Source organism: Gouania willdenowi, chromosome 18, assembly GCF_900634775.1.
Source record: "Gouania willdenowi chromosome 18, fGouWil2.1, whole genome shotgun sequence".
Taxonomy (NCBI): Eukaryota; Metazoa; Chordata; class Actinopteri; order Blenniiformes; family Gobiesocidae; genus Gouania; species Gouania willdenowi.
Window position 1 is genome coordinate 21,612,353 of NC_041061.1, and position 13,496 is coordinate 21,625,848.

At 38.0% G+C, this 13,496-nt stretch overlaps 1 protein-coding gene across 3 annotated transcripts in view; it reads left to right on the forward strand.

Moving 5' to 3' along the window:
• LOC114480087 (neurexin-1-like) overlaps positions 1 to 13,496 on the forward strand; it is a 577,574-nt gene that overhangs the window by 261,449 nt on the left and 302,629 nt on the right. The gene's annotated exons all lie outside the window — the stretch shown is intronic.

Genomic DNA, 13,496 nt, shown 5'->3' on the forward strand with positions numbered 1-13,496 from the left:
CGTGTGAGAGAGAGAGGACGGGGGAAGGCAAATGGTTCATTTCACTGTTCCTGTGGTTAAAAAGTGAGCTGTGGTACAGTTTCTGTGATTGGTCACAGGCATGCTCTCCTACAAGTGTAATGTTCGCCCAATTCTTAACACTTCAGCAAAGAAATGAAGCTTAGGAAAGTATATTAGAATCTAGCAGAGTTAATACTTCCTAAAACCCTTAGATTCAAACCATGTCTGAGTGGAGTATACTTCAAATGAACCAGTGCTTGATTGTTTTGTGTCCTACATATGACAGAAGTCCTTCTCATTGGGTCCAGAGATTCAACTCAATTTGTAACTCATGCCATATAAGCACATTGTCATTCAAGCATGATTCATTGTTTTAATTATCAAACTCTGTATTACTTTGGCTGTCAAACCAAAGCATTAAGTGGAACAAACTACATTTTATCATTAGGTCAAACTTATTCCAAGGTAATGTGGGGGAAGCTAATTTTGCCCATGGACACAACTGCAATAACTTTGATGGGACAGGTTTCTAACGACCAACCCATCATACTGTACGTGTCTCTGTTAAGAACTTTTTAACAAAAGACAATATATATTTCAGTTTGAAAAGGTTATACCGTAATTTCAAGTGTGTGTATGTATTATTTTGGTTTGCTTTAGTGGTAGCACCTCTGTCTTTGCTAGACCATTAAAGGATGCCAACTTATTTTTTGTATTGATTTCATGCATACGTATACATCTATTTAAGAAAAAAAAATATATAACAAAACCCTAAAGATATCGGCTGAAGGTTTTGGCTTATGTGCATCTAGGCTGGAAGTTCAAAATACTTGACATGCCGAGTCTATACCATGAAAATCTCCCAAGAAAAATCTATGCTATTCTAATTTTTTATCAGAGGGGCGAGGCCAACAGTGGTGGTTCATGATGTAAAAAGCCACCAAAACGTTAAAAACCACATTCTCAACCAATAAGCGAAATTCAATAATAATAGCCTGGTTTCAACACTTAGAGGACAATGACTCTTACATTTTTACAACAAAATAAGTTGAGAGTTGGACAAGAATCAATCAAAAATTCTACTTCATACATAAATACATTTGGTAGCAGAAAAACAATGGTTTTGGGGTTTAGTTGGGTAAGTTTACGCAGTGTAAGTATGTTTATAAACCATTAGGAAGTATCCTAAACACCCAATGAAACTAAAAGAAGGAAAACTTATGCCAATTTTGTTATTTTTTTTATTTTAATTCCTTTAAAAGATTCCATAAAACAACTCTTGTTTGTCACCATTTTATGTTGATTTATTGGTTTTGGGTACTTCTCTTTGATTCTGTAGAATTCTACAAAAGAACTGCGTGTGTCCTTCTACAGGCATTCAGTAAACACTTTTCCTGGCCTACGTGCGCGTCAACATTAGTGGGGTGCGTTTCAAACGACGCGGGACACAATCGGTAACAGATGAAATGGCAGCTTATAGCCTATCTTTTCTCCCCCTGTAGGATAAAAGCAATAGATTTCCTCCAGTCTGTTCCCTGCAGGATTTACATTGTTGTTGCGTGTTAATCTCAGCGACGACTCGGCGCTTTCCATCTGGAGTTTGAATCGATAGGCACTTCCCTTTATCAAACTTTGACAACAGCGGAGGATCAAACACAGCCTATGTCTTAGATAAGCCTTTGTACAGTGCTCTTTGTTGGTGTCTTTTTTTCACTTTTAACTGTATGCCTTCCTTCATGTAGGCTTTGGATAAAGCAGCTGTAATTCTGCAGGCGTTTGAAACTCAGGGGTGCATTATACCCTTGAGCTGTGCAATCTGGCTCCCCAGCAAGATGATGACACTGTCTTTTACCAACACACCCCTCTCTCTGTAATTTCCCCTCTTCAACAACACTTGGTTGCTCCCACTTCTCCCCTTGCACGCTATTGTTTGCTCTTTATCGTTTATGGAAATGGTGTCTAAAGTCCTTAAATCCCAAATTTCTCCCTGTGTGCAAGAGATTACTGTGAGCCTGTATTATTCCAGAATAGCTGTAGCAGGCACTCTCCCTCCCCAACAACTTTTCAGCCCGTACCCTGACTTTTTCCATCACAATAGGCATGTGAAAAGGTATTATTTAAAGTCATGGAGAAGCTGTAAACCATGACGTGAGTTTTTTTTTTTTTTTTTTTTTTTTTTTTGGCAAGGCTACAAATGTGTTTCAGCTCAGAGTTTTTCCTCAACCCCTTTTGGTGTTCACCTAGATTTCTTTTGTCACTATATTTCTGGGTCAATAAAAGCTGTGGCCCAGTTGTCCTCTGAGTTATGCCCCTATTTGGACATTACAGTGCAGGCAGAGTGAGGTGCCCATCAGCCCATCTGGGCCCAACAGCTGGAGGGACAGTGACAGATGACGCTGACTCATGGATGGATGGATCAGTAATGGAGATGTGACGTGCTTTGATTGACTTATACACGCTTATGCAAATTGGAACCATTAATGTATACAATGTTACATACTTAACATTGGTAATAAATGCGTATATGCCTACATTCAACGTCTGGAAACCCAACTTATATTACTTATTAGGATTGACAGGAACCGTTTGGCTTGACGATACGTCGACTTCACATCTGAAGCCAATGTTGGAGACAAAACACTCAGTGTTGGATCAAAGCTTTGTTTTAAATAGGCTGGAAAAGGATGCATTGATGCCAAATCCAAGTTGGATTAACAATTGTTGAAGGTTATTTTTTTCCTTCTTCTGTTGCGTGTGCATGCTTTTGTGCAGATGTGGGCAACTAGCGACCAAGTGTGGACTACAGTTCATCCATATGTGGACCTCGGTCTAAGTTTGTGTGGCCCCCGAAAAACATCACACAAAATGACTCTATGAACACACAAAATGACAGAGAAATACTCAAAAGGACAACAAATAACCTAAAAAAAACTCTAAATGACTACAAATGTGGACCAAAACCACAATTGTACAATATGACAGAAAACATACTCAGATTGACTCGCAACGCGAGAAAGAACAACAAAAATACACAAAATATATAACAAGGCAATACAATATACAAAATGACTCTAAAAGGCTACAAAAATTACCCCAAAAACACAGAAAATGGCTAAAAAAGTGCCACAGAATAACAGAAAAACACATAAAATGACTCCAAAAAGCAACAAGAAAATCAGTCTAAACCCTTTGTTGATAAGGTTGCCATTGGATTAATCAATCACCTTTGTGTGGCCTCTGCTGTGATGAAAGGTATCCATCTTTGCCTTACTATATGTTACACATTGGACCTATTAAATACCCAAATGCTTTGTCCAAAAATTTACAACATGAAAACAGTGTAAATAAAAATTATAAACACATAATTCCACGCTGTCCATACGAAATTTGTCACCAAAATGCTACGATACACTGTGATACAACAGGCAGAAACCAACATTCATTGCTCCGACACTCCTTAAGAAGTGAGGGTAATCAGGAGGATGGATTTCACCAGTGAGAAAACAGGCAGCACGAGGAGTTCTACATAAATTCTCTTCACCCAAGCTTTTGTTCACATACAGACACAGAGAGAGTGAGAAAACCAAATAAATTAACCATTCAAGAAAAGACAAAATAAACAAAATCAATGCAAGCTGGAACCGCACCAAGGTTTGAACCCATGACTCTTTTTATCAAAAACTGAATGTGTCACACAAGCTCAGCAATGAAAAATGATGTCCATTTTTAACTGGTTAAAAAAAAAAATGGGTATAGTGGTATTTGCTAACATGCCGTACATGGGGCTAATTCAGGTTTCATATCGCTGGATTATGGGGCGGTGATTGTAAAGTTGCACATGCTAAGATAAACAGCAACTTTTTGCAACTTTTAGAAACAAACCACATTTAAAAAAAAACGTGTGTGAATTGTTTGTTGCTTTTGACCAGATTTACAGCAATATTTTTGAATTTTTTGACATTTTTTTCTTGTAAAAAATCTGTAAATTAATCTAAACGTTAAATACAATTTAGCAAAATGAATAATTAGCTAATATGCAAATTCACCAATTTGATTTAGTATTTAACATTTAGAATTGACATTTAGATTTTTGTTCTTGTAAAAAATATTTAAATGAATCTAAATGTTAAATCTAAATGCCAAATGTTAAATCTAAATGTTATATCTAAATCTAAATGCTAAATGTTAAATTTATATGTAAATGTTATATCTAAATCTAAACGTTAAATCTAAACGTTAAATCTAACTGTTAAATCTAAATGTTAAATCTAACTGTTGAATCTAAATGTTAAATAATATTTAGCTAAATAAATAATTAGCTAATATGCAAATTCACCATTTAGACTGAGTATTTAACATTTAGAATTGACATTTATATTTACCATTTAGATTTAACATTTATACTCATCTGTAAATCTGGTCAAAAAGAAAGAAAAAAAAATCACACGTTTTGTAAACGTAGTTTTGCTGCTAAATGTTGCAAAAAGTTGCTGTTTATTTTACAATCAGCGCCCCATACTGCATCACCCACTCTGTAAATCATCATGACAGTGAGGATAAAAAAGAAGCTGACAAAGCTGATGAGATGCTGTTAAAGCACTCGACAGCTGAGCTTTACCTGGAGTGCAAACACTCAGTTAGCTATAAAAGAGCTAGCGTCACATTGGCTAACGAAGGCCTTCCAGACATTTAATTAATATTATTGAAAATAGCATTCGGAAAAAAGGCTTTTTTTTTTTGCAAATAGAGTGGTAATAATTCATTGTTGGTCTCCCCTTTGAGGGATTTCATATCACATGATGAAGGTGTGTTCTCTATCCAGGATAAACAGGATTCCAGCTCTCTTCAGCTATAATTATCTCTCCTGTCATCCACCTAGCTGCTGCGGCTTCCTTTAATCCCTCCCTTCTCATTATCAAACGCAGCCCTCTTGCTTTTTTTTATGTCTCTCTTTCATCCCGACTTCTACATGGAACCCCATCTTCTTCCCTCGCTCTCCTTCTCGTATTGATGACTGTGTGTTAATGCCTTTTCATTATTCCTCCACACTTCCTGTTAGTCTGATACAACACCACTGAGAGCCTTTTAACTACAGATTAGCCGCAATGTCTCAAATGGGTTTCTTTCTCAATTATTCTGCACACTAATGTGTCCATCAACTTTGTATATTGATGGTTTAATATTTTTTGCTTAAATCTTCATGGCACACATTTTTTATTTTTTTTTAATGTGGAGTACTATGAAGGCATTATCGGACAAACACATGCATCTGATTGCCAGCTAGATAATGGATGCTGGGTTGGTGGAAAACCAATAGATTTTAATTAAAAAACCCTCCCTGAGAGCAACATATTAAAGCAAGTGAATAAACAGAGTGAGTCACATTGTAAGCTGCACTCTGGCTGCAGGCCCAAGTTTATTGCTGTTGCTGTTGTTAGGACGGAGGCTGTCAGAGGTGATGGGCCAACCGGAGTGGACGAGGCCAAACACGACTTGGGGGGAGCAACAGAACAGTCTGCAGATTGAATTAAATAAGCTATGAAGTAATGGAAACAAACAGCTCTGTATGTTGTTTAATTGCATGGCGCAGTAGCTGCCTATTGCTCTCAGAATCAAGTAGAAGTGCCTGAAAGACAGAAAACTACAATATCACAACTTATAAAGCATGAATAACATTCAGTTTTTAATGAAATGAATCAAAATATTAGTATTTTTAGTGTGGTTGTTATATTGTAACAGTTCCCACTCCGCGGTTTCGTAGTAAACAATGAAGCAGAGAGGAAGAGCTCTCCCAAAGGGCATTTACTTTGGCACACAAACCCTGAGAATAGAAGTCCTTTTGGGTGGGAATCCTTCAACGGTCCGTGATTTACTCGCTAACTTTAGCCACCAGAGCGTCAGCCGTGCACTGTTTAAGTGGGAGTAAAGGTCTCTTAGGAGAGCTCTTCTTCTCTACTTTGTTGTCTACTTCCAAATCGCAGAGTTGGAACTATCACCCCCTGTGGTCATTGATTATTTTTTTGGGTCACAACTTTTTTTTTCATCCTCTTTTGATAAACAAAAAAAAGAGTTAAATATCTACATAATCAACTTTTCCTGATTATTCTGAGCAACCAAAAGCAGCACAAATTGGCATTTTGACCAAAAAAGCTGCAAAATTATCTAAAAAGCAGGGTGAATTATTAACTCCAATTGAAAACAATGGGATGTGCAAAACAAAAAATATGTATATAGACGGTCCAGAGATTTGCGCCAAAATATAAATATGTGTAACACATACAACAATGCAAAAATGAGTAGTAACGTAATTGATAATGTTGCCATGTCTTACGGAGTCCATATAGTCCATAAAGAGTTGTCTCAAAATCTTCCTAAGACATTGAAAAATCCAATGAATCCCAGCATTTAGTCCAAAACACAGTAAAACTACTGTAAAAAAAAAATGTAACATCCTATCTACAAGAAGAAAGCAGCCCACTGTGATTTCTTCTCAATTTTTTTTACCTCTGTGAGGGTGACTGTGTCATTAAAAATCCTCATTTTTAGAGTCACGTAAATTCATGATGAAATCAGGCCGCTTTCTGCCTCATTTTTTTGCTGCAGTACCGTACATGAACTGCTGGGTGCAGTGTCGCTTCACCATTTACATTGTGAAGAAGAATTGTGCAACAGAAGAAGAACCAAGTCAAGCACCAACATTTTTTTTTTTTTTTAAAAAAAGAACAACAAAATAATTAATAGACATTTTGTACTGTCAATGTATTTTATGGCATTTAGAATATTTGTATATTATGTACACAATATTAAGAATTGTATTTTTTCAAATGAATTTGGAAAAGCTGTACTGAAAACTTCTGACCACTGGGTGGGGGACGGGGGGGGGGGCAATGCCCCCTCCCCGCAAACTTTGTCTATGCAAGGCAGTGGAATAGTTTGAAGAGTAATTGTAAAAAGAGGCACTCACAAAATAATGATAATAACCGCATTTTTGCGTATTGAATTGGACACTGTTTGCATATTTAATCTTGCTTTGCAGACGTGTGTAGTTGTAGATAAAAATGTATTCTCTGGAGAGCAGAAGAACTCTGTGATATGATTATCAAGCATTGCTTTGAATGATTTTAAATTCCATTCAAACATTAGGCTCAAAAAATCAAATCAAATAAGAATGAAATACAATCAAACCCAACCAGTTATTTTTTATTAATGATATTAGAATCAAAACTGCTTCAAAATAAAAAGAGATGTTTCATAAAAAGAAGACTCTTAAGAATTCCTTTTGTGTTTTGGTTAAATAGGATTGTTGAGTAGGATTTCAGGTCCCCACTCATTTGTCTTAGGGGATTGTCAAGCATGTAATCAGAAAATTATGCTCTGCTTCGTCAATTTTGATATACTTTCATGGGTATTATACTTAGTTTGACAACATACTGTATATTTACGCCAAAAGAGGGGAGAAAAAAAAAAAAAAAAAAGTTGCATTTCTTGGAATTGTTATCTGGTGATCAAGGAAGGCTTCTGCACATTAATCTCACATTGTGTTTTCTTTATTGTTATTATCTGGTGCACTAAGTGAAAGCCGCACTGTCAACAAGCTCGTTTCCCTGTCTGAAGCATCCTGCAGCTGGAGGACGTTTCCCAGCAGTGCACTTACATAACCGGCTGTAGCGTTGGGCTTCTTTTGTGCACAGAGAAATCCACTGAGCAGCACTAGCAGAAGATTGGGGTTAAAAATTGATGACTTGCTTTTTGTGTTTAGCTGTTCGCCTTTGCGCACGGAGAGAGATTTATTTTGTCCCATTTTAAAAGCGCCTTTATTTTCTTGCTCTTCTGGTGTCGCCGCTCCCTGCACCGTGAATAGATCAATACTACACCCCAGCATCACCTGCACAACCGCGTCAACCCCTGCCTTTTTATTTATTTATTTATTTTTGTATTTTACTTTTCTCTGAGTGAAATTCCATTTTCCCATCTGCTTGTGTCATCTGCACTTCTTAAGATGAGAGATGTTCGAGGTCTAATTAAGTGGATGTATAATGGGAAGAACGTTTCCTCAGGATTAGAGCAAAGAGGAGAGGCTTTGATCCCACGTCTGTCAGGAAACTAAGCCCACTCCTTCCATCTCTGACCTCACTCTCCCTCAGGGGATTTGGGGGGGTTTGTCGATTCAGTGTGTGTGTGTGTGTGTGTGTGTGTGAGTGCGATTAGCATTCACGCAAGCACTTTCACCTGTGTGTTTGTTTGCTTTTTTTTTTTTTTGTTGTATTTTTTGTGTGCGCCTGAGGGGTGTTGAGCAGCAGGTGTTGGTGGTCCTTGGTGTTTTTCCATCGTAATGAGTTCCCAGTCTACATGCTGTCCTCTGAGGGACATCCCCCAATGATTGGCTGCAAAAAGCCTATTTTCCATACGCTTGTTTACAAGAGTAGACTCATAAATACAGTAGTACATGCTTCACCACAATGATTCAGTCAGTCCAGGGTTCCTACAGCTTCAGTCAATTTAGGTTCAAGACTATTTCACGTCATTTGAAATTCAATTTGAGATATCACAGTAAAAAGAATTGAGGAAAAAAAACCCCATCAATTTCATAGGGTTAGGGTATTTTTATTTTTTTTTTCCAGTGTCTAGTGCAGACGTACATCTGGCGGCCTCCAAAAGAGAAAACACACAAAAATACACAAAATGACTAAAATAATGAAAATCACACAAGACGACTCCAAAAAATAGCCAGACTTCTATGAAACAACAACAAATATCTAAAAATCAAAAGCATAAAGAAAAGCCATTAAGAAAAATCTACGTTGGAAGGCCAATTTTTGTTTAATTTACATTTCCCCACGTTGTTGAAAGAGTCCCTCTGCAACCGCGTCACTGTTTTGCAGTTTGTCCCGCTGTCATGATTGCACGATTCTATGGTAAATTATATACATGTTTTTTCAAACTAATGTTACCATCCCCCGCGACCCTGAAAAACAGGAACAAGCGGGTCTGAAAATGAATAGATGGATGGACGTTACCATTTATTTTGTCATGTGAAACTAATTACAATCATAAAATCATACTTTTGTGTTCAAATTTAAGACTCTGAAAACATTGATTTTAGACATTTTAATGTCAATTAAGGCCTTATTTTTAGATTTGTGAATGTCATGCCTTTAAAGGCTTTTTAAGCATCCGCAGGAACCCTGCAGTCCAAGGAGAGATATGCGTAATATGTAATTGATCTTTTCAGTCTATTATTCTTATTGGTTGAAAAGTCACACTAAACTATTAAACTACTCTGAGCGAATAGGCTTAGACAGTTTTTGAAGGAATGGATTCAGGGAGGGACGATACACTAAGTTCACGATATGATAGACCAGGGGTATCAAACTACTTTTGGTTCAGGGGCCAAATACGGAGCAGTTTGATCTCAAGTGGGCCACAGATTTTATGAGGGAAAACAAGTAATTCCAACATTTTCGTGCCCTAGTAAAGTGATAGTCTCAACAGGATTTTCACTCTAAATTTCCCACATTTTGTGACCAAATTCAATTTAATTAAGGGGAATATTTTTACTTTATTTGAGACTTTATCTCCATATAAACCATACAAACTAAAAAAAAAAACACAATGTAATAATTTTTTCAACAGTTTGACTGTAATCATGCGATATAAGCATCGGGAAAACTGTGCGCACCTGCAAATATTGATATTATATTACACAATGATTCATGTTTTCTCAGTCATTTTTACTTTCGCCTGGGTGCGAATTGGATGCTCCAAAGGGCCAAATTTGCCCCCCCCGAAATATTGGTTTTACGGGCCATGAGTTTGGGAACCCTCGTGGTAGAGTGGGTCGTCCATTAACCGAAGGGTTGGGTGTCCGAATCCCACTCTATTCAAGTCATTGTCGTTGTGTCCTTGAGCAAGGCACTTTACACTTTGCCTTGTATGAATGGGTTTAATTGTGCATAAATGTTGGTGGTGGTCAGAGGGGCCACAGGCGCAAAATGGCAGCTGTGGCTACAATGTAGCTTACCATCACCAGTATGATTGGTGTGCATGAATTATGGTTTCTGTAACGTGCTTTGAGTCTCCTTGAAAAAATAGCTATATGAATCCAATCAATATGAATACTAGTGCAGTGCCTGTAAGAAGTATGTCATACTATAGAGAAGTGGGGGTTAAGTAGCTTTTTCATGGGTGGTTTACATGGGAGGTTTAATTCCTCCTCAATTCAGAATAAAAGTGAAATCATCTTTAAACTGACCTTGTAAACACTCAATTCCTAATGTAAATGTAATTCTGAATTGAACACGCCTTTTTTAATTTTATTATTAATATTATTACTCATCATAGTTACAAACGTTGCTCATTGAGGACACCTGCTGGTCACTATTTTTTTTTTCTAGGATATTAGACACACTGTCGTCATTTTTAAAAGCCCTTTGTGCAGTCACTACTGTAGATTCAACTTATCCTGAGTTACCATGACTACCTGTTAACAGTGAGCTGTTCTGCAGAGTGTGGAGATGCGGCGTTCAAACAAACCTGACGTTGCACACCCTTTAACCATGCAGCAGCCATGTTGAAAGTCTCAGCTCTTTCTGTCCCTGAACGGCAGAGATACTTGAGCCACAGTCACACACATAGACACACAAACGGAGATTCCTTCAATAGAGAGATATTATTATGAATACGTATTTTAGCAGTCTCTTCTTCCGACTCTGGACAGTTCGGACAAGATCCATTGGAATCGTTTGGGATAGTCTACTCATATGGCTTTTGAGGTAGTTTTTCACCACACCAACAGTCAATTGTGGAAGAATTGCGTGGATGTGGGAGTTGAGGAATTCCAGTTGTATTTCTTGACGTTCCTGTAATCCTTCGTTGAGAGTTCAGTTCATTGGTTAAACGTACAAATGTAGTCTTCCATCTCAGTCACCAAGTTGAAATGCCACTATTTTAAAGTCACTGACGGCATCAACAGGATCTGCCAACTCCCCTGGGATGCTCCAACCTGACCGAGGGGCTTAAGTGTGTGTGTGTGTGTGTGTGTGTGTGAGTAATACTTCAGACTCTATTTGCTCTATCAGTGTAGACCTGCGCTGTTTTTTTCTCTGTTTTGGCCATTTTTCTTGCTTCTTGTCTCCAACACTGAGCTCCTGTCCCAACTAGCATCTCTATCAGCTGTGATTTATCTTACACACTTCCTACTTTCATTTCTCTCTTACCTGCTCATCCTCTACTCATGTTTCTCTATCTTATTGTATCTAATATGTTCTTTCCTTCGTAGCCCATACTTTAAAACTCTTTTTTTTTTTTACAATGACCGCACATTTTTTCTAAATATCATATTGAACCAGATGTTCCCAATTCTTTGTGTTCCCACTTTTTTTTTTTTACTTTTTGCAATTAGGAGGGAGGGAAGTACATGTAGTCCAGTTACAAACACAAGATTCGTAGAGGAATAGATTATTTTTTTAAATGTCATCAGTACAAAAGAAACGTAACCAATGTTTTTTTTTTTTTTTGCTACAATTTATTCAAAAATGAGTTTTATTTACTGGGTCTTCTCATCAAAGTAGGAACAGACTAGACCTAAACTAAAGGATTAGCTTTTATAATGGTCTCTGAGTTACATTAAATGTGTTATTTTTTTTTTCAAAAAAATAAACTGCTGTTTTAAAAAAATGGGTGATGATTTATATTTATTCTCGAGATTGATTTTTGTTTTTTTTATTTTGATTCAGGGGTTTGGGTTTGTGTCGGTTGGATTCACACGCTGCTCTTTGCACAGATTTAATTCAAATGTCACACTGTTCTCATTGGGCACTCTTTTATAGAGATATCGGCCGACTCTGTGTGTTAGCCTTGTGATCGACTGGTCTCGTGTATGAGAGAAATAAAAAAAAAAAAAGACATTTTACACAAGAGAATAAAGGGAGAGACATTTGAACTAGTTTGAAATCATTTCAAAGACTAAATGAACAAAATGTTACAAGATGTGGAGAATAGTAATACAGAAGCTAAATTGTAATCCAAGGTCAATAGAATGAAAAAAAAAAGGCATTGAGATTAGATGAGTTGAAGCTTTAAAATGCAATAACTGTATTTGAGCCATTGTTAAAGATTATGGAAGACTGAATTGGGTACATTGAGGTAGTGATGAAGTTGAGACTTAACCACTTTATGGTAATATGAACTGGTATTCTTAGGTCCATGCTGCATTTGGGAACTACTGCTCGATTACAATTCAACCCAAAAATAAGATACATACAGCACAGAATGTTGGAAAATATTAAGGTACTTCTCTTAAAAAGCCTTTGATGAAAGGACACAACCCTCTACGGTGGTTCTAGTCCCAAGAGACATGTCTCGGCTTAAAAAATGCTTTGTTAGATCGAGTTTAAGCCGACAGTTCTACATTTATTTCAAAATGTGAACAAACAAATGAAGCAGCACTATACTGTTCTGTTATAGGAGTAAAGATGTGTTTAAATGTCTTCTGTAATCAGATATTGTTTGTGTACGTGCCTGTGCGAGCGTGTATTAAAGCAATCTGCATGTGTGTGTCCTATTCTTCCTGAAAGCACCTTCGACTCTCCTCCCTCACTCCCCTCCCACTCCTCCTCCTTTCTCTCTCTCTCTCCTCTCTCTCTCTCTCTCTCTCTCTCTCTCTCTCTCTCTCTCTCTCTCTCTCTCTCTCTCTCTCTCTCTCTCTCTCTCTCTCTCTCTCTCTCTCTCTCTCTCTCTCTCTCTCTCTCTCTCTCTCTCTCTCTCTCTCTCTCTCTCTCTCTCTCTCTCTCACAGTCTTCACTCAGCTTCTGTATCAGAGTCCCCGACCGTGCATTCAAAGGATCCTACTGTGTCCACCTTTTCCTCCTTGTCGGTTTTGTTTCTGCCCCGCAAGTCTTTTTCTTTTTCTTTTTCTTTTTGCACTGCCCTGTACGGAGCTGTACGCTGCCTGTAAGGAGGAAGGGTGGGGAGGGGGAGCAACCGGCTGAGTCGATCCAAGGAAAAGAAGAAGAGATGCGCGGGCAGGAAGGATGCGCTCGTTGCTGCAGCTTCTGATTCAATTAGCATGTATTTCACAGCATCGTCAGACTTTCTGAGCGAGCCAGCAGCAGCACCCTGTGTCGGAGAAGCTCCACTCAGAGGAGCACAGGCTGCTCCTCGTTTGGAAAGGAGCGTCTGAAAGAGGGGACGAAGAAGACGGAATTCTATACTCGCAGGGCTTTGGGAACAGTCGCAAGTAGGACAAGGCTTTGGTTACAAGTCCTCGGATTGGGAAGGTGCCTGTGTTGGACTAATCGTCAGCCACCCAATGGTTTAATCCTGTTGGGGTGTCTTCTTGGTGCTGCTCTGCACTGAATGATCCATATTGATCTGTTTTGTCAGAAAAGAGCGCTTTCAGCATTGCTGTACTTGGAAATAACCAAGCGAATGGTCCTGCGTTCACAATATCTGTTTTTGTCCTGTCCTTGATTCTCTTTTTCCTAGCCTTAGTTTTT